The following is a 22,408-nucleotide window of genomic DNA, read 5'->3' as shown; positions in this document are numbered from 1 at the left end:
ACATCTGTAACAGATAAAAGAATGAATCTGTAACTGGAGGGAGGGAATCAAGAGAGACAAGGAAAATACAGGGCAAGACAGGTGTCAAGCCACCAGCAGCCAGAGTCTAGAGGAGGAAAGCAATGCTCCTGAATGGGCTTTGATATTCCAAGCAGATGTCCAGTGTGTGAGTCCAAGTGTCAAGGTGGTAGGAAGCACTAGCAAATGACCTTGAAACTGGGGAAAGATGACAGAAAATAATCTGGGTTCTAGAAAATAGGTCAAAGCAAGATTCATTCAAGATACCGAGCTGGGATGGTTAATGCTCAAGAACTACTCCCAGGAGAGTCCAGATGTACAAACCAGGTAAGAATCACAAAACTATCCTTGTAATGGGGTGCATGCTCCAAACCTCTTTCTCGGGTATAATGGATACCATCCCACGAACCACAACTGGGAATCACAAGTGTAAGCAAAGGGACCAGGGCAGTGGAGATAGATCATTCATGGATGACTAGAGAGGACATTTTCAACACAACCAAAATATGAGGATAATACTTTCTAATTAAAAGCAGTAACATTTATTGCTCATTGTGTACCAGGGACTGCTCCATCTGCTTTATGTTCACTACATCATGTCTGTATTCCTGTTGACTCACTCAAAACATAACGAGTGTCAGCCACTAAGTATTTATTTAAGATATACCAATATGCAAAACAGAGGGTGTTTTGTAAGGTTGTTCTAGTCTCTTAATCCCCAAACAACTCACTTGACTATATCTATTTTAGAAGATAAATTTATTTTAAGTATTCAGGGAGGTTATATGACCTCACCCAATACCCTGAAAATGATAGGCAGTCTAACATGGAAGGGACATCTGTTTTATCACTGTTACCAGAGAGAGAAAAACAGACGCACACGCACACACAAACACACGAACACACTCTCACACAGGCAGACAGATAGCCAGATGGACACACACAAACCCAGACAGACAGATGACCAGATGGACAAACAGATAGACAGACAGACAAACATCCTCTTGATGTGGCCACAAAGTCATGCTCTGGAAAGTCAACAACCTTCTCCTCATGCACAAGCACGTAATGCATGTCGTGCTAAGCTGAGAGCTTCAAGGCAAACACAAAGATTCCATGTGCATACAGCGAAGGCGAAGGGAGATGGCAGCAATCTCATTTTGCAGAGTCCTCACCCTGCCCTGCAGCCGGTGTCTTTCATAACTTGTCTAGCCCATTCTCCATCACCCTGCCCAGTTTCCATGTTAAGAATGCTTCTGTCTCCGGCTCTGTGACTATTCTATGCCACCACAGCTTCTGTACCTGACCGGGGCTTTAACTGATCTCACACTACATTCAGAATTTAAGTCATAGGACAACATGGGTTTGTGTTTGGGGTTATAACATATTTCCACACTAGGCTTAAAAAAAAAAACAAAGCCACAGTAAATTCTCAGTAAATAGTTATTAATCAAATGAAAGGAAAAATATAAATAAAAGCATAAGATCAACCAATTCTCCCATTCAGTCAACCTTGCTAATGCTGCAACTCTTTAATACAGTTCTTCATGTTGTGGGGCCCTCAACCATAAAATTGTTTCATTGCTAATTCATAATGTGAATTTTGCTGTTGTTGGGAATTATATTGTATATATCTGATATACAGGATATCTGATATGCAACCCCCCCCCAAAAGTCGTAACCTACAGGTTCAGAACCCGTTGCCCTATAGATCCAAGGTGATAAATTCATTGCTCTTGGGTAGTGAGAGCATAACAAAAATCTTGCAGCTACAAAATTCTCTGTATTTGTGTAAAGCAAAAATAACTTAGTAACAACAAAATGCTAGCAAGGATGTAGACAAAAAAAATATTTATTGGTGATAAGATTGATATCTATTTTCACTTTATCACCCATATCAACCTCAATAATGATATTACCTTTTGAATGCTTTTATAAAGAATTTTGTCATATATATGTATATATATATATATATATATATATATATGCTATTGTGCAAATTCTTTTAAACATTTTCTTTTCCAATTATGTAGGTTATGCATGTTTGTGTGCATGTATTTCTCTCTCTCCCTCTCTTTCTCTCTCTCTCTCTCTCTCTCTCTCTCTCTCTCTCTGTCTGTCTCTGACTCTCTTTCTCTGTCTCTCTCTGTCTGTCTCTCCCTCTCTTTCCCTCTCTCGCCCTCTCCCTACCTCTCCCTCTCTCTCTGCCTCTGTCTCTGTCTGTCTGTCTTTCTGTCTCGCTCTCCCTCTCCTCCTCACTTTATACATGTTTTGGGTTCCCAGAGTCCATAAGAAGTCATGAGACCCCATGGAATTAGAGTTATAGGCTGTTGGGTGCCTGCAGTCATGGGTCTGGGAACTGAACTCAGTACTCTGAAGGATGGGAAGTACTCTTAACTGTTGAACCACTTCTTCATCCCAAATCTTAATTTTATACTAACTTATATCTCTCAATAAAAAGTATGAATGGTACCTCAATGTTAAAAGACAATAATACTCCATATAAAGAATATTTGTAGCCAACTTCAAAATACATCTGCTATTAATTTAGAACCTTTTCCTCTACCCTTTATGGATATCCAAGTTTTCCCATGAAGCAAGTTCAAAGATTCTAGAATGGGGCTGTCAATGTGCACACTAGTCTAAGCCATGGGAAATGAAAGGGTCCCGTAAGGATTGAGGATTAGTATGGCAACTAGGAGGTCCTGGTCTTAGACCTGGCCAATGAGAAATCTAAGTCAGCCTCAGATCAAAGCAAAACAAATAAAAATACTCCAAAGGCAATAATTCCATTTAAAATAATTTAACTATTAGGTAATTTAATTTAAATTAAATAAATGAGGATAAGATGGAATCTACTAGAATTGTTTGGTAGAATAGTTTTTGCCCAAAGACATAGAATTCAGTGCATTTATGCAATTATGCACTGTATTTGAATATTTAAATTTGAATTAAAAATATTTTTTAAAAATCAAACTTTGAAATTAAATTACCCAATTCAATAAGGCGATTACACTCCCAACACAGATCCAGCCAAAGTAGAACTCATTCTGGCCCCTACCTCAGATTTGCTCTGGAACACTTTTACACTTTGTGTTTCTTCAAAACCAAGGCCAGCTTCTACCTTAAGATAAACATATTTATATTTTAATGTTTTAGTTAGAAACCCTTGTCTGCTAGCAAAAGCCCATGAATCCCTTGCACATATTCTGTATAGTCTCTCTGAATCACAAGCTTGGAAATGATACGGCTAACGGTGACTTGTAAATAGAACACACTATTGATCATTGGAAATAGAACCTGACAAAACAAACATGTTCAATATGCAAAATGCGCACTGGGATTGGAATATTACATATAAGAAAGAATTACAAATTAGTAAATTTAACTAATTTAAATTAGTTAAATGATGAATTATTCTGGATATATTATTAATAAGTACAGTATTATTTAACTTTTCTTTCTACTAGGAAACTTAAACATGACTCATATTATATGTTAAAAACTTTTAATTGCATAGATCCATTTTTATCCTGTGTCTTTGGGGCAAAGCTGCTGTATCCAACAACTCTAGTGGGGTCCAAGTAATCCTCACCATGACCTTTATTCTAGAAACATACAATGGTTTTGAGAATTTGGAGGTGAAGAGGGGAGAAGGAAACAAAAATTCAGAGTGTCATAAAAGTTTGGAAGGATGTCACTGATCCTACAGGGCCAGAGATACCAATGTCCTCAGTACAGCTGTCAATCACCCCAAAATAAGAGTTATCCAATGGAAAACAGAAAGTCCATCTCAGCTACCAATGACACTCCAGCACTGAACTTGGTGTCTTCAGCTATAATTTCTCCTTCTGTCTTTAATTTGACATCCCATGGGTGTAGCTCCATTAGTGATCTCACATGGCATTCACTGGCCCTGAACTTCATATCCAATTCAGATTTTTCAATTAAAAAATAAAAATTAAACAATTTAAATTTTGCTCTGCTCCATGAACTTTCCTTTACAGTGACAGCATCAAGCATCTCCAGACAACAAGCTTTCGTTCTTTCTCTTGCTAACCCACATGGAATCAGCCATGTTGGCGCATGACAGTGATTCCATCTGCACTGCTGTGATCAAGCCTTGATCTGTATGTGACAGGCAGATCCTGATACCATTTCTTTCCCCAGCCATATAGTCAAGAACTCTGGGTCAGATAATTGTTCTGCTGCATGTAAATCTTAACTAATTAAAATGGCAGAAGATGGGGTTTTATTGCAGAAAAGCATCCAATCACACACACACACACACACACACACACACACGCACGCACACACACAAAAGTAGTGGAAAGTCTTCATTTTCTACAAGATTTTACCATGGTCCTATAATCTCTGGAACAACACTCCAGTGTTAGAGGAGGAGGGAAGAAACAGAGAGGACCTGCTAACTAAGATGCCCCAAAGTGGAGCAGACAGAATGTGGACTCAAAATACTTTCTCACTTTATTTTTGTTGTTGTTTATAAAAATTAGTTTCTATGTAATTAACAGAAATGTGTGATCGTTTAAAATTTGAGGTATAAAAAGAGTTGATTAGGCTGTTTTTTTTTTTTTTAAGTAAAAACAAATGATAAAGATAGAAACCCATTTTTCCCATCCCGCCTGACACGTAGAACGTGTAGAAGAGTCACTTCCATTCCTTAGCCAGGAGAATAAGCAATGCCACAAACTCTCCCTGACAAGGACCCATGTTACTAAAATATTTAAGGAAGACAAGCCTAAAAGCCCTACAGGGAATGCTCCAGGGAGCATGCAGTCCATGTTTATACTAGACTTACAACTTATACAATGAAATCTGCTAGACTGCTTCAAGTAGGTTCTCAATAGATGTTTTCAGCTATGGTGATGTAAAGAGAGGTGTAATGATGTCTATTTTAGGCATGGCATAAGCATCCCCTGTTCTAGAAGACACAGTAGAAACTTATATTAAATATTCATCAATCTAACAGAAAAGAAAACAAGGACTTAATACATGTCTCTCTACTGCAGAGTAGCCAAGGGTGGCATTGAAAACATTTTGTTATTATGGAAAAATCAATCTTTGCCATTTTTATCTGGGGAAATATATATTGATACATTGTATCTTTGTATGTGATTGACACCTGTCAGATTGCTTTTAAATGTCATTTTCTGATGATGAATACATTTAGAGGCTTTGCTTTAATGTAGCACTTTGTTTACCCTGCACTTCTGAACACTAAGCCACATTCTCAGATTATGAACCAATATCAAAGACTCTTAAGTAAGAAAATTCATGAAGAATTACTGAAGGAAAAAACTGGGTTCTCACGAAAGGTCAGTTTTGGAAGAACTAAAAAACTCCTCTGAGACTTTCCATTTCCTGACCAGCATGTATGAACCTTGGAGGTCACCATAGTTCCTAACAAAACGTAGAGGAATTCAACTTGAAAGTCAACTCTTGTCTTAGATTTACCAGAACAGCAAGGGTATAAGGCAAGGTCTACACTTGACATAGAAGAATGGGGGACACAGAGCAGAGACATCTTTGGGAACCATGGTCCTCTCCTTCTCCTACCCAGGCAGGAAGGCCATTGAACAATTTGCAGACATTACAAAGTTAAAGGATCCACAGAGACTACGACATAAGGGATTCCCCAATATGTATACTAAAATTGGCATTTTATACGTTAAGTGTTCAGGATTAGTAAGAGGAATGTTTGTTACTAATATTTAAGGACAAAAAAATCAGGACACCTTATTCAAGATGACACATATGGCAAGTGGGCATGGGGGAAAATGCTTACCACCTTACTTTGTTAGAGAAGTGAAAATGGAAGATACAATTATGAGACTGGTCAACATCTAAAGTCAACATGCTGACAAACACCACAGCATGTAAACAAGTAGCTAAGGCATGGTGATTTGTTAGAGGTGGGAATGAATGCGCTTTGGCGCTTTGGAAGGCAGGTTTGCTGCTTCATTTAAAAAAAAAACAAAACTAAAGAATACGGTCACCAGATTATACTGTCACACTCTTAGTAGTTGCCTGTACAACATTTCCTTATGTTGTCCATAACTGCTAAAATCATAACTAGAAAGCAACCAAGACTGTAGCCTTACTTGTAGCCTAAAGAATAGCATTCTACATTACAAGTGGAGTGGTGACATGGCCCAGTGGGTAATGGCATTTGTCTCCAAGGATAACAATTTGAGTTCCATCACCCAAGAACACATGGTGGAAGGAGAGAACCATCTACAATAAGTTGTCTTCAGATGGTGGCATGTGCATGGGAGCGTGAGCACATATACACACATTGTGCAAACATACAATACACAAATATCACATCACACCATAAAATACATACACAAATCAATAAATAAATAAAAATGCTTTGAATATATCAAGTCCTCAAAGGACACGAAGGAACCGCCCACCACACTGAATGATGGAATTATGGAGTGAAAGGGGGTGCTCTGAAAAGACTGCACACTGAAGGCTATTGACTGTATAGCTTGTCGCAAGAAGCAAAACCATAGTAAGACCATTGCTGTCACCAGGAGTTAACAAGTAAGGAGAGGATGGCAAGCAGGACACAGGACTTGTAGGCAGTTATGTGTCAAAACTCATAAATCCCTTGGAATGTACATGAAGAAGGACATCTGACACAAACTACAGACTCGGCATACTGATATGCCAATCCAGGTCATCAGTTCTTAGAAATGCCATCCACAGGCACATACATCACTGAGAAGGATTACAGCCAGGAGGGACAAATAGGTGTATAGAATATTTCAACTGTTTGCTGGTTTGCTGGAAATCTCAGAATCTAAAAACAAGACTTATTAATCTAAAAACGCCTTCTCTTGAAATTCCATTTAAGAGAATTTAAAAGAATATATTCTATATAGTGATCCAGAAAAGCACAATTTAAAAACTAGACAAAAATCTCAGTATTACAATTCACACTGCACTCAAACAGAAATAAAATGTGAGAGTACAATATCCTAAAACTAAGTCCTACTGCCAAGTCTATAAAATTAATCCAAAGTTGTAGGTACTGTCACAGAGCTCCAAGTTAACCTCTCTTACACTATTTTACATCACATAAATGTTTTATGTTTTATATTTATCTATACCAGAAAACCAAATGAAATTTTTAATCCACACTAAGTTTAAACCCTCTGCTAAAACCAATATGAAGGGTTGGTTAGTAATTTGAGTACTTGTGTAACTTTCTGTGTCTGCATGGTATGGGTATGTGTGTGTGTTCATGTTCACAAGGGCTACATGTGTGCCATGGGTATATGTGGAGGCCAGAGGAAGACCGCAGGTCTTTGTCTTGGCTTCCATTTTGGTTGAGACAGATTCTCCTTTTTTGCTGCTGCATGTGACAGGCAAGGTGACCCTGGAGCTTGCTCCGATTTTTCCTGTCTCTGCCATCTATTTCCTCTGTCTCTAGAACAACGTGTGCTAACTGTCATCCTTAGCTCTGGTTATCAATTATTTTTTAAGCTAAAAAAATGATGAGGAAAAGAATTCCTTGCTTGGTGATGCTGGGGCATCTAAACACGTACCCAAACTAGCTTTGAACTTACATCTGTCAGCCTGACACATGGTGTATCATCAAGCTTAGCTCCATTTACTTCCAAATGGAAAAAAAGAAAAAGAAAGGAAAGGAAAGGCAAATGAAAAGAAGGGAACAGGAAAGAAAATAAAGGCGAAGAAAAGAGAAACAGTGGATAGTTAGTACTTGCAGAGCCATGAGAGTGTCAATCTATAACTTTTTTTTTTCATCTTAAGTATTCAGTGGGATAGCCCTTAATAAACAGAAAATAAGTTTTCAACAAGCAGAAGTGTTAACAAATTTCTATCCTCAGTCACTTTATGAAACATTCTGTTTATATTTCCCCAAGCAATTTATTCTAATTGTCTGTGTAATACTGTAAGTGTAAGATTGTTTGGATCTAAAATCACCATCACATAGGAAACAAGCCTCTGTGAACATCTGTGTGTGGTTATGTAGACTAGTGAAGCCACTGGCCATGCCTATGAGAGGTTATCTTGATTAGGCTAACGGAACAAAGAAGCCCCATTCAGGATGTGGGCAACACATTTCTTAGGATTAGATCGACAAAGGTAGCTAGCACAGATGCTCATCTCTCTCTGCTTCCTGGATCGAGATATGATATGACCACCTACCTTAAGGTTTTGCCACCAGAATGTCCCTTTTGTGATACACTATACTCTCAAACTGCAAACACACACACACACACACCACACACACACACACACACACACACACACCACACACACACACACACACACACACACACACACACCACACACACACACACACACACACACACACCACACACACACACACACCACACACACACACACACACACACACACACACAGTGCTTTGAATCAAGATACCACATTTTAAATATTGTGTATTTTAATAGATAAATACTACCACCAGTAAAAGTACATTTTCCTAAGACAACTAAGCTTGTCAAATACTTATGTTAAGATCAATGACCTCTGGGGAAAAATCATGTTTCAGTTAAGATATTTTATTTTAAAGGTATTCCTTCATTTGGGTGGCATATTTCTTCATTGTTCCATAGAAATCCAATTAATCTCATCTCTCTAAAATATTCTGGAATCCTATCCTCTGGTATCTTCCTTACAAGCCTAGGTCAAACAAGTGCTGGAAACCATCCCCTATCCAGGGACTTTGTACTTCATGTCCATGGCCCTCAGGACCCTTCAGACTGCAGACAGCCTTTGAAAGAACAGTGTGGAGAAGGCTGACTACTCCTGAGGCAGGAGATGATGTGACTGCATACTGCTCTAGATCTATTTCTATTCTTTCAAAGGTAAACATCTTTAAAATTTTCAACTCTCATGAAAGGCCTGGGGTGAATGAGGCATCAGGTGAGGTTAGCAACCCCATGTTCCAGTAGGTTTTTAAGCTAGAAAATGATAATCTCACACCAGTGAGCTACCTCTCTGAACCATGCTGTGGCCACAGTGTAATTAGAGCAGGCCACTCTTCTGCCCTACTGAGTGGAGCTGTTGTCTGCCGACAATTTGGCATTATCTATCAAAAACCATGAAAGAAATATACGCCTTTTGTCCTAGAGAGTTCATCTCTTGGAACTGATCCTGGATGATAAGGATGCACAGAATCATATTTATATCCCCACTGTTCATAATTAGTAAATATTGGAAGCAAGCTAAATATTCTCAAGCATAACAATGATTAAATAAATTACCGTGAGCCCATATAGTTAAAAGTGTCATAAATGCTCACTTCAGACGACATAGAAATGTGTGCACTAGCATACAAGGCCTAGTTTAGACAAGCACACATCACTTTCCAAAATACCACATACAGTATATAAAAAAATCTGTTATATACTATATATTCTTAAATATAAAAATATAAATCCAGACAGACAATAGGTAGTTATCCACCATCCTGCGTGCAGACATAATGATAGTAGCTGTTTTCCTTGCCTCATATATCTGTAACAAGTCTATAATGAACATTTATCACTTCAACAAAAAGATACAAGTGAAGAAAAGGTAATTTTTTTTCAAAGAAACTATCTGAAAGAAGGATTAGAAATGGGATTGAGAGGCACGCTTTCCATGGCGAGGCTCTGAAATGCACAGTCCACAGAGGTCCCAGAATCCGTTGGCCTGAGAGATTGTAAGAAAGGGGAGCGACCTCTCCTTTGAGCACAGCTTGAATGCAGTCTTGACCTCCATGGCCTCCTGCAGCTCACGTGCAAAAAGACTAAGCCAAAATACAATTTTCACTCAACGACACATAAAGTAGTCAGTACCTTAGACTGCCCTGATCCTCAGCATTCCTTTACCATACACAAGGGAAAGTAACCCGCTCATCTCCCACACAGCCCCACGAGCCAATGACCTTGAATATATGAGCCCAGCAACTTGCTTGAGCATTAATCACAAATACCACTGAGTATTAGTTAATATTGAGCAATGCAGTGACTCCAACATTATCTAACTGACCTTTTCATATAAAAGAAACTTACAGGCGCTGAAAAGAGCTCTCTGGACTATGTGCTTACTGTGCATGTATGAAGACATGAGTTCGGATGCCCGGAATTCACATAAAAATCAAGTTGGTATGGTGGAACACCTTCAGTCCTAACACTGGAGAAATAAAAACAAGGGATGCCCATAGCAATCTGGCTAGCCTGACTAGCCAAATCTTAATGCCAGGTTTATCTAAAGACCCCAGCACAGTAAGTAAAGTTGAAAGCAACTGAGGAAATCAACCTTAAGCCTCTAAACCCACATGCACATAAATACACATGTATCTGCATGTTTATATGTACCAACATACAGGTACCAACTCTCACATAAGCATACACGCACATGAATGGAGAAAAAGAGAAAAGTTATATTTAATTTCAGCCACTTAACGCATCATAAGACCAAAAAAAAAAAAAAAAAAAATGGTGGCACCTATTAAAACCTTATGTATGTTTACTTGTAAGTTTTACAATGAACATTGACATAGTGACCAAAATTATTGCTGGAATATGTTTAAAGACAAATGAAGATGTCAAATTCCTTTGCTATTAAAAAATCTCTAAAACTTGTTTTTCTATATCCCCTATGAACACATATATAATATTGTGCAAGAACATAATTAAATGAACTTTTGATTGGGGAAAAAGTTCCTAGCCTTAACTGAAGTAAGAGAAGATGAAGAACTTGTGTGAGAGCAGATCAGATGATCCAAGAGTGGTTAAGTTACAATACCTTCTTTGCTTACCCAAACTGAACAACCAAGCTGAAGTGAAGAGAGCCACAGAAATGCCAAGAGGACTCAGCTACGGCTGCAGATTATGGCCAAAATGTAAAAATAATGCATGGTGGTATTTAAACCTGAAGGGTCTGGGGAGGGATGGAGGGATGTGTGCAATAGGGACTTTAGAGACCATGTTCTTTCTGTTTTGTTTTTGGAGTGTGTGTGTGTGTGTGTGTGTGTGTGTGTGTGTGTGTGTGTGTGTGTGTGTTTAGGCAGAAGTAGACACTGAAAGTCTTCCTCAACTGCTCTCCTTCTTAGCTTTTTAAGACAGGTCTCTCACACCTAAACTGGCTGGCCAACAAGCCCAATGGGTCCTCCCCACTTCTTTCCATAGCAGAATTAAAAATGCACTCCACTCTGCTCCACTATTTGCCTAGATGCCAGGGTCAACTAAGGCCATGTTTGCATAGCAAACACTTTACCAAGCACTTTCTCCACCCTGTACCAAAACAGAGTTTAAATAACCAAGGCTTCTCTTTTTGACAGCCAGCTTTCTAATATGGAAAAACCACGACCATGAGCTCCAAAAGCAAGGCACATGACACAGAAGGGCAATATTTAAAGTCTAGTATTCTCCATACCAAACATCTACATCTTGTCATTTTGATGAACCAGTAATCTTGCCACAAAAGTCTTTCCCTTCATCAGAAGGTCACACTTAAAAAGTACTCTTAGATTATTTTATAGTTGGCTTTCCTGAGTGGGTGAGGGGTTTGTGCTTTTCATTGTAAATTTAAAAGTGGAATAAGAATAATTTGAATGAAAATATCTCTGCTCTATTTTATCTAAGAAGCAAGGACATATGTTGACTTTTTTTTTTTTTTTTTTGATGATTCAGACTACTAATTAGGAAAACAAGTAACCAGACAAGGCTGCATATAGAGATAAGTGCAGGACCAACTGAAATGTGTCTATACTAAATGACCTGAAATGATTGGACTTTGTGTAGGCATGAGCATATTAGAGCATGTCACCCTGTGGCTTCTCAATCTGCTCCTGTTCTTTGTAAAGACGTTGTTCTGCCCTAAGGTAGGAGAGATGTCAGACAATGATGCATGCGGGCTTAGGTAATCAGTCCTAGCTGAATGAACTTGGATATGTCATTTAACATCCTTGGATCTAAAATGAAGGATTTCAACTGGGTGACTTCAGGGGCCTTTTCCTTCATGTTGCTTCTCATCTGTTGTGTAACATAGAAACCAGGAGAGCAAGCTGCCTCATTTGCATTGAAAGTAATATATAAAGAAACATGCAGCATATTCTCTTGTTAAGTGACAAAGCCATGCCACAGACATATTTGTGCCTTTTATTGGGGCCATACTTGGGTCATTCTTTATTTATTTGTTTGGTTGTTGTTTTACTGTGGGTCATAAATAGTAATATAGTTCCTGGACACCAAAGATGCTACTAGCAATATGTCAGTCAATATTCCCATACCTAAGATCTTACCTAAGTGTTTTGCATTAGGTCCCTGAAGAATATATTCAAACTGAGCAAAAAGATGGCAAAGTGAAGACTGTAATGAGAGGCCTTGCTTCACTTCAATGGATATATGTCTAGATGATAGAATTTATTAAAAGATGTTCTACAAGCTAAGTGTGGTGGCACATGCCTTTAATCTCAGCACTCAGATGTCAGAGGCAGGTGGATTTCTGTATGTTCAAAGCCAGCCTGTTCTATAAAATAAGTTTGAGGCCAGCCAGGACTACACAGAAAGATTCTGTCTCAAAAACAAGGAAGGAAGGAAGGAAGGAAGGAAGGAAGGAAGGAAGGGAGGGAGGGAGGGAGGGAGGGAGGGAGGGAGGGAGGGAGGGAGGGAGGGAGGGAGGGAGGGAGGAGATTCTACACACATACATACATAGCCATCTGAATACAAGTGTACACCTACAAACACATGAACATGTGCACATGCACAAACATACATTAAAAAAAAGAATGGGAAATACTCTCCTCCACTGCCAATCTGCATCTCTTTCCTCTAGAGCTGTGGCTCTCAACCTTAGTAATGCGGTGGCCCTTTTATATAGTTCCTCATGTAGTGGTGACCTCAAACCATAAAATTATTCCATTGCTACTTTGTAACTCTAATGTTGCTTCTGTTATTAACTGGGATCTTAGGTACCTGATATGTAGGATATCTGCTACACAATCCTCAAAGGGGCTGTGCGACCCACAGGTTGAGGACCACTGCTCTAGATTCTTATGCTCAGGCAATTGCCCTATTGCAATGACTGTGTCTTCTTCCACATACTCTAGGTTCCTCCCATCACATGAGCTCTGGGTGCCCGCTTCCCATCTTCACCTCTGCTCTGAATACTCATACATTAAAACATGTGAAGAAAGACAAAAGACAAAAGGGAAATTAAAAAAAAAAAAAACAAAAAAGAAAAACAATAAAATGAAAAGTATTCAAGAACATCCATGTGATTCTTCCTATCTCAGATTTCTCTCCCTACATACACCACAGTCTCTAAAATTTATGGCACTAATTCTCAATGGTTTCTGCTGTGTTGTTTGGGAAGACATTGATAGGAAGCAACTACAATGCTGCCCCTGGGCCAGGACTACTAATGTGTATAAGAGATAGATAGGGTATCCAGGAAATAAGGATCCACACCGGTGAAGGCTCAGAATGCAAAACCACCTTATGACAGACTAAAAAAAAAAAAAAAGATTTGAGTCAACTACCATGAGTAACCTAAATTTATACTGGTTGGAATGAGTTGGATATATGAAGCTACAGGAGAAAAAAACACATAAGAAACAGTGGATATAGTTTTACATATAATTTTCTTCGGCCTCTCCTATAGCCAAGGGAACTGGCAGCAAACAGGCCTCCAGTAACCCAGTAACTTCACTGTACCCAGTACCAGGTCAGCACTTCTATGTCTACCTCATCTGTACCTCAGGGCATGGTCATGAGTATTTTGTCTCGGAGGATTTTTCTTTCTTCTCTATTTCAAAGCAGGACTTTTACTCATCCTCGAAGTCATCATTCAAACCCAGTTCTGTAAAGATTTTGCCATGCAAAAGAAGTCACTTCCTGAGGATAGAAGATAGAAATGCAAAAAGAACTTTAGGGATAGAGAACTCAACTCATACTCTGGCTAACATGATGAAGACTCCTTTGCCCTGTCTTACCTGGAGGACAGAAAGGACAGGCATGTTTTGGGGTTCTGGTTCCTGCTATGTTTCTTAAATGGTTTTAGGGTGACCCCTTCAAAAAGGGGAGTGTTTTATTAAAGAATAGCTATTGCTTCCTAGTCCCCCAAATGTAGTCTCCTGTTTACCAGCTAATTCAGTGGGCTAGGTGATCACCTGGCTAAGGAACCATACCCTCAAAATGGCAGGTTCTCTTTATGCCAAGTAAAAAAGACAGGAGGCATAATTTGCTCTTTAATGAGATAATGTATCTTTCCTTCTCAGAATTCCTGCTCCTAGCACAATCCCAGAAGAAGAAACAAGAGGTTATGTTGGGACTGACTGCTTTTATGAGTCTGAATTTCTCTTTTCTTTTTTGTTCTGTCTTTTGTCTTTTCCTTTCTGATGCTGGCCAGAATCTGAATGTTTTCTCTGATAGTGACATGGTACAGTATTTTTTCCTGCTTCTTTCAAACCCTCTTTATATTATAAGGCTGCTCTTCCATCGTGTGACTGACCTCCAACTGGCATGGCTTCCTTCTTTCTCTTCTGGATAGCTACTGAGATCTATTGCTTGCACGTCCTGAATTTTTTCTTTTGAATGCTAGTAGAAATAATAATTACAAGAAGGAGGAGGAGGAAGGACAGCAAAATAGGGGAGAAGGGGGAGGCGGCAGCCACTTCTTTGTCTGTGTTTAGGCTCTTCATAGGATCCAACAGTCTTTAAGATCGAGCCTCACATGTTATTTACATTTGTATCTTCCATCCTCAGCACAGTGACTGGCATCTCCATGACCTCATTTAACAATATGTCGTTTCCTCTATCTTCTTCACTGGGCTGTCATCATCTCTTCCTTTGAATGCACTCTATGTAAAGGCATGAAAAAAATGCACCATTCACGCCCGTGTGTTACTTATCTACAAACATGTGCCTACACTCTTCTACTTTGGATTCTTACCATTTAGGGCCTTTATGCACGTTCAGATCTCCTTTAATGGGGACTTTACAAATCCTACCATGTTAAGTTGGCATCACTGGATGTGTGCTGCTCATTGACCCCCTGCTGCTAGCAGCATGCCAGAGTTCTTCAGTAGTTCATTTGCTATAGATTTGGTGTCATTTTGTATGACACTGGGATAGACCATTTTCCACACACTATGCTGATTTTGGGTGCTGAACAAGGAGAAGAAAGAAGGTGGATTAAGAGAAGGAGGGTTTTGGTGACAGTGGCAATCCACCATCTAGTCTGACTGATTCCTTACCTGTGACTTGGACCTAGCATTTGCTTCACAAGTATTTTTTGAAGCGAATCAAGTGAGCAAAAGTGGGAGAATGCTTTCTACAATAAGAAGCACTCTGCAAATTTGTTTTTGATCTGTCTCTGTGCAGAGGTGACCGACTTCTGGGCTGGGAACCAAACTGAAGACAATCAGCAAGTGCTCTTTGTCAACGAGCCATCTCTCCAGCCCCAATCATAGTATATCTCTGTATAATGACATAGTAGTAATGCTGACTATCTCATAACCAGCCTAAGTTCTGATTTCCTTGGACAATTTATTGTTACAAGGGATCTTCACCGGCTTCCTCCAGCCTTTCTCAAACCATTAAGGACAGATTGCAAAAACTCCTTGCTAACTACATAGGTGAGGCCCAAGCAGGTTGGGCCAACTTCTGCCAGTTATAACATATATTAACTGGCAATACACCAGAACATTCTAGAGCTATCAACTGCTAGTACACATGCCCACTTCTACCCCCATGAGGGACCAAACTGTCGGACAACTTGGCTGCTAGCCTATGAAAATGTAGAAATACTGGAGAAACATTAGCCAAGGGAGCACATACTGGCAGCTGAGTCAAATGTTTAGGCTCTGAGATGTACCCAAAGAAATCGTTTGTGTGTTCAAACAAATGTTTTCTTTGGAAAGCATTTCGCGGTGCAGATGCTGTCAAAGAACCCAGTTTTCATTGGTCCAACCAAGGGCCAAAAAACAGTGAGAGACTGAGAGGTGCCTTCTAAATAATATTGCATATGTTACCCCCAAAAATTCAATATTGATGTAAGAAGGGAGTTCTTAAAAAATAGAAAAAAAATGTTGGTGGCTTTGGAAGCTAGATTTTTAAGAACAGCTACTCTCTTAAAGCATAAATTTGTGGATCATAGGGTACCAAAGGCAGATCTGAAAAACTGGAGCAAAGACGGAATGAAAGCCTAAGAGATCATAAATCAAATCCTCCAGGAGTCAGAGGCTTTTAATAAGTCATCAATCACAAACATATTCAAAGGACCTTTTAAAGAAGGTAATAATTTGACAGAAGAGTCATAATGCTATCCAAATACATGAATCTCCTCATCAGCAGTCAAGCCCAGGATGGAGCATCAGATGCAGCCAGCAACCAGTAGTGGGTCTGCGATGCTCTGCAAGATGCTGGGAAATCTACTGGTCACCCTCTCACTGCTGTGAGGTATGATCACCCTCCCTGAATTAGTTACTCTTTCATGCCAGTATTTTCCAAGACAGGAAAAGTTGTTCATCTGTAAACCATAAGTCTAATTCCTCTGGGGCTCCTGGTTAAGAGTTGTCTGGTGAATATTTCTCCTGAGGCTCTAAATGAGGAAACGCAGTCATAATAGCAGGCAGTTTCTGCACAACCAATACAGTTTATGTATTACTGTGGTTAACAATGAAAATACACGCTACATTCAGGAGGTAATATGAACTAGGAATAAAAAGATCTAATAGAATTTTAGCTGAACATACAAATGAATCAAAGAAAGGAGATAGAAAGGGATTGTTTTTAAGTGATTTTGTTTCCTTGTTTTTTTTTTCCCCACTCACAGACTGTGTAGGAGTATAATAAGTCATTGGAATAAACCAACTGTAAATGTTTGCTAAATCAGACAAAAAGAACCAAATTACAGGACAAAAAACCAAAAAGAAACTGTCTGGTTACAATAAAGGCTAAAGAAAACCATAAAATCCTGGAACACTTTGAGAAAGGAAAGAAGTTAATATGTGTGAACATAAAATCACATCACCTTGCTAACATAATTACTATATAAGAACTTGAAGATTATTCTATAATTATAAAAGTTTTGATTCTTCAGGTTTAAGAGAAGGATAGGACACAAAACTTGTACCCACTGGAAATGATGCTCCTGCCACAAATGTTTCATTTAAAAACTCCTGTGAGGTCTTTAAAAACAGGTTCATGATTCATTTTTTAATAATTAATTCAATCAATGAAATTATTGATGGGGTTAAATAGTAATTTATGACAGAGAGGTGGGACCCACAGTCAGACTCAGGCAATCTGAATACACACTATAAACAAAAATGTCCTTGGAAGTCATCTCAGAAGGGTTGAGGATTACATCAACAGCAGAAAAAGTTCACATTACAAGCCCACATCGTGGCAGATGATGCCCAAACCAAGGCTGAAGTTGAGTTTCTTGTACATTTAGAAATTTCCATTTCTTGTTCTTGTCTCATGAGTTCCCGTAAGAGCTCACAGTAATCACAGCTGCAGTGGATCAACTTCAAACAATAATGAAACAAATAACTGGTAAATCGATAGGAGGTGACACACTCCAGGCTGAAATCTTGCCCTAGCATGACCCCCCCCACCCCACCCCTGCTGCCCTTCTGCCCTCTGAAGACTTAATGAATCACCAAGAGCACAGTACAGACCTGTATATTTACCCAAGTGAGAGCCAGATTTATCTCCGTCAAAGATCATCCCATCGCCAGGAGAGAAGGGAGGGAGCATGAAAATGCCTGAGGCTCCACAAGGCACTGGGCAAGGGGGTTCTTGCAGTTCTGTACCTCAGGTATAAATATCATTTCAAATGCACAAAGTCAGAAGGCCCAAGGAGAGATAATTCAAGCCAGAGGCCCTTTATGGCTATTTGTTTTTAGGTTGACTGTGCAATAGTCAGTTCAAAGAGGAAAAGAGAAAGCTGCTTTTGTTTTCTGAACGATTTTGCTCCCAGGAAATATGGGAAATAATACCAAAGACGTTACTATGGGCCACGGAGTGATTTTAAAGACTTGGTTTCTCTGTGAGGAGAATTTTGGTTCATATAAAAAAAAATCTAGGCAATGGGACTCATGGTGGTAACAAGACAAGCCAGAGGATGAAGCAAAATAGGAGCAAGCAAAAGTGAGCAACTTTAGGGTGTTCGGGTGAATGGTGAGGATCAGTCTCCTGTCCTTGAAAGTTTGTGTCTGAGAGCTCAAATCTAGAAGAGCTGCCCTTGGCCAAAAATGGGGACAGACCAAAGAACACATGGGCCCTGGCCAGCACCTCTCCAAAATAGTGCCAATCATCAGGTAGTAACCAGGTAGTAACCACCTCAGTTTATAGGCACCAAGAGAAAATAAGTCTAAACCACAATATGAAAAAAAAGAAAAGGAAGATAAAGCAATCCTTTGTCAAAGCAAAGAGAGGAGCTGCCCACTCCAGGATAGGATATGAGGCTAAACCATGTCTGCATCCTACAGAAGAGCATGGAAGGAAGGCAGCCACAGAAGAAAACAAGAACAGTTACTCCGATGCTGTTTCCAAGTACGAAGGTTCATTTAATGGAAGGATTAAAACATCAACAGCAAACACCCATAGGGCCAAGGACAGGACTTAGCTGGTGAAGGTGCAGAAAGCCCTGCAAGTGGAGCAACTAGAAATCCATCCCTAGAAAAATAAATGAAACACCTTTGCTCTTTAACACTAAAGGCAGGACACAAAACTTCCAACCTTTGAAAATGTTGCTGCCATTGGAAATGTCTCACTGAAGAATCCTGTAAGGGGCCATTTTGATTATTTCTTTTAATGTATTTATTGGTCTTCGAGATTTCACTTTGAAAGACCTTTCCAAAAAAAAAAAAAAAGTCACACACCGGTGGATGGGGAGAGGTGACTCTCAAAAGGTATCCAGTGACCTTCATGCAATAATAATATTGATAAATTAAATTTAAAAAAATTAAAGAACAGATTGTCAGTGAACATGGACTCAAAGATAGTATAAAATAAAAAAATTGCAATGTTAATATAACGTATTAACCAAATATGTCAATTTAGTAGTTGTGAATAAAATCAAAACAAAAAGAAAATGAGAAAACATGATTGAATAACAGAGAAATGGTTAAAAGTCAAACTTTTAAGAGCATATGTCTGTGTGTGTGTATGTTGTGTGTGAGAGAGAGAAAGAGACGAGGGGAATGAGTATGAGAAGGAGGACAGAGAAGGTCAGTACTACTTAAAAACTGAATTGTTTAGTTGGAATTAGTGCATAATTCAGGATGAATGCAAAAGAGAAAGACAAATACACTCGTTTTTATGGAGAAACATTTAAGAGGCTTAAACAAAGCCAGGAAAGTTCAGATGTTGAAGAGAAGAAATCCAAAAGCTGAATAGAAAAATATATTTGAAATGATAATAGTAGGAACTTTTCTCTAACACAAAGCACAGATGGAAATAACAGACTGAACTCCAAGAAAAACTAATGAGGGGTGATTTACAGGGAGCCATATACCCTTCATTTACTAAACTCAAGGCAGAGGAAAAATCCTGCAGGCATTCACAGGAGCAATATCCTACCCTAAGGGGGGATCAGAATGGCTCCCCACTTTATGAGTAACACTCAGTATTTTAAATAAAAGGGAAAAAATGCCCCCACAATTACAAGCAGGACCCAAGAATCTTGAAGCAAGGTAAAATACTCCCATAAATAAATAGAAATTTAAACATGCAAGAAGTCAGGAGATATGAAAGCTTAAGGTCTTCATGGGATGAGCTATTTAATATTGAAAGCCAAACAAAGAGATCACTAACACAAAAACTGTGACCAAGAGACTCTAAACTGAAACTACATTTTTGGAAAGTCCTTAAGGAAGATGTAATCGAGTGCCTTTATCATTAAGTCAGTCCAATCTGAGAACACGAAGTACTTGAAGATCCACTAAAACACAAAATATCTCAGAGAACTGAGATTTTAGGTTTTTTTCTGAAAGGCAAATTCAAAGTGAAATCTAGTTGGCCAAGAAAAACATTAAAAGAAGTATTTTAATGGAGAAAATACATGGGAGTGCAATCAAACTGGGTTAAATATAAATATCATTTGGTGTAACATAACATCAATTAAGTGAAATTATGACTTTTTCTCAGGGTCAAGTTGTATATTTTGTGCTAGCAGTTAACTAATACATTTACTTATCTCTCAACAAATCATTCAAAGAAAACCTTAAAATTTAAGAACTGAATTGCCATTAACTTTAATGTTTTATTACTGTATGTTCCTATTTCAACAAGAACCATAATGCTTCCATTTCTGAAATGATATGTTCATCTAATCATCTAAATCTCCAATCAACTACATTTTAAACATGTTGTACTACTTTTTTGTGCATAGAATGACTCTCAGTTGGGGTTCTGGCCTATAGAGCCTGAGGCCCTGGGTTTGGTTTTCTGACCATCAAAGGGAGTAATCTTATAATTCTAGAAGCTTTGTTGGACGAAGATTTTAAAAACTGCCTTATACTTTGCAAACCTGGTTGCACAGATATCCAGCCATACCTCCACTAGCCTTTTTTAACATTTTCAATCTCTCTCCATGCCACCAAACCTTTTCTCTGATTTACTTCTACTAATCTTTAAATCTCAGCTCAGTTTCCTTTTTGTTAGAACATGTTCATAATGCTTGAAGGTTAATTCTTCAAGTCTGGGTTGACTGCACTGCAATGTGTCATCCCAGAAGCAGGTAAACTAACCTGTGAGGTTCGGGGTGAAGCTCTGAGATATGGGTTGTCAGGTGATCTCACTGTTACACAAACATCATGGAACAACCAAGACACACACCTAGCTGGCACTGTCTATAGCATCCAGAGGGACTATGTTTCAGACACAAATTCAGCAGCCTATTGCTCCTAGCACCACAAGGAACAAAAGAGCACAAGGTTAATTAAAGCACAAGAGACATCAATACAATCAGGAATCCTGTGACCACCAAAGGGTTCATGAGAGACAAGCCGTACCTTAAGTCATTACTCTCTAAAGCCATGATCAAGTTCAAAGGCCACTAAGTACACAAACAAGCACTATATCGCTTACCATTATTATCAAACACAGGCCCTACGTAAGTCAATGGAGTGTCTGACATGACTGGCAGCACAATGGGCTGATTTATACTGGTCTCACCAGAAGGACATAAGGAATGCACTAGCATGTGACATTAGCACAGCCTCAAAGTCCCTGTGCTAGACGCATGCTCTACTGTAATCTTGTGTGATCACATCTTGTAGATGGGGTAAGATCTAATGCAGCACCTGCCTGAACCTTTCTCACCAAATCTCTTCCCACACTGTAGGATGAAGTAGTGTTGTGTTCACCAGTGATTACTACTAAACTCGGTTTAAAGACACAGAAAAAGAAAAAGCACATCTAGGGTTGGAAACTAAGCAAAAGATTCTTATGTTATTTTCTGAATTCTTGGATGGGCTGGGATAGTAGTTTTATTTTTTTAACAGATATTTGTCCCAAATGTATCTCAACCTAAAAATAACAACTGAATTTTACAAAACCATGGAATTTTGGCAGGTAAAATGGATCAGTGAGTAAAGTGTCTACCTCCAAGTATAATAACCTGTGATTGATTATAAGAAGAGCCAACTCTCATGTTTGTGTATATGTATCTGTAGCTGTATATTATATATCATGTATGCATATGATTATATCACATTATATCATATTATCATATATGTATTACATAATAATATATCTCATATATTATATATCATATATAATTATATATATTTATATCATTTTCATCTGGATGTCTGTGAGGATTGTTTTAATCCTCTCTAAAGCAAAAACAATTAAAACTATTCTTCAGCCACTGACAGACTTCTGGAATCCTATTACTGGGAGGCTGAGGCAGGAGAACTGGCAGTTCAAAGACAACAACCTACAGAGTAAAATCAAGAAGGACCAGCCTTGACTATATTGCCAACACTGTCTGAAGAAAAACAAATGCCAAAATAAATGAAAGCTTCAGAGACATTCTGAAAACTGAATACAATGGATCCAAAATGAACCTTGGAACATACCTCCCTAGGACTTCGATTGTGACAAATGACCATTCCACAATACCCAAGGGAGAAACCGAAAAGTCAGCTTATTACAATTCCCTTTTATGTTTCCATAGACATTAACACCACAGCTGTCAGCTCACACTGCACAAACTTCCATGAGATATAAAAATAAAGACTGAATTATGTAAATAACTTTAAAAAATCGAATCCTGGCAGGTAATATGGCTCAGTGAGTAATGGTTTCCTCTTTCATGTCTAATAACCTATGTTTGACCCCCAGAACATACAAGGTGGAAGGAG

At 38.7% G+C, this 22,408-nt stretch overlaps 1 protein-coding gene across 34 annotated transcripts in view; it reads right to left on the bottom strand.

Annotated features, from left to right (window-relative positions):
• The window catches only part of Klf12 (KLF transcription factor 12), a 401,439-nt gene that overhangs the window by 241,320 nt on the left and 137,711 nt on the right, over nt 1-22,408 (bottom strand). For 6 of the 34 annotated variants that reach the window (XM_076930658.1, XM_076930650.1, XM_076930639.1 and 3 more), the window contains one exon: nt 13,784-13,922. The exons of 20 other annotated variants lie outside the window; for them this stretch is intronic. The gene's annotated coding sequence lies outside the window, so the exon portion shown is untranslated. Of the gene's footprint in view, nt 1-3,079; nt 3,143-13,001; nt 13,131-13,783; nt 13,923-22,408 lie in introns of those variants that run through there. 8 more of the 34 variants (XM_076930654.1, XM_076930641.1, XM_076930644.1 and 5 more) reach the window with 3 other exon arrangements.

The sequence above is a fragment of the Arvicanthis niloticus genome, chromosome 3 (assembly GCF_011762505.2).
Source record: "Arvicanthis niloticus isolate mArvNil1 chromosome 3, mArvNil1.pat.X, whole genome shotgun sequence".
Taxonomy (NCBI): Eukaryota; Metazoa; Chordata; class Mammalia; order Rodentia; family Muridae; genus Arvicanthis; species Arvicanthis niloticus.
The sequence above is the reverse complement of the archived record's forward strand: the minus strand, read 5'-3'. Positions and strand labels throughout refer to the sequence as shown.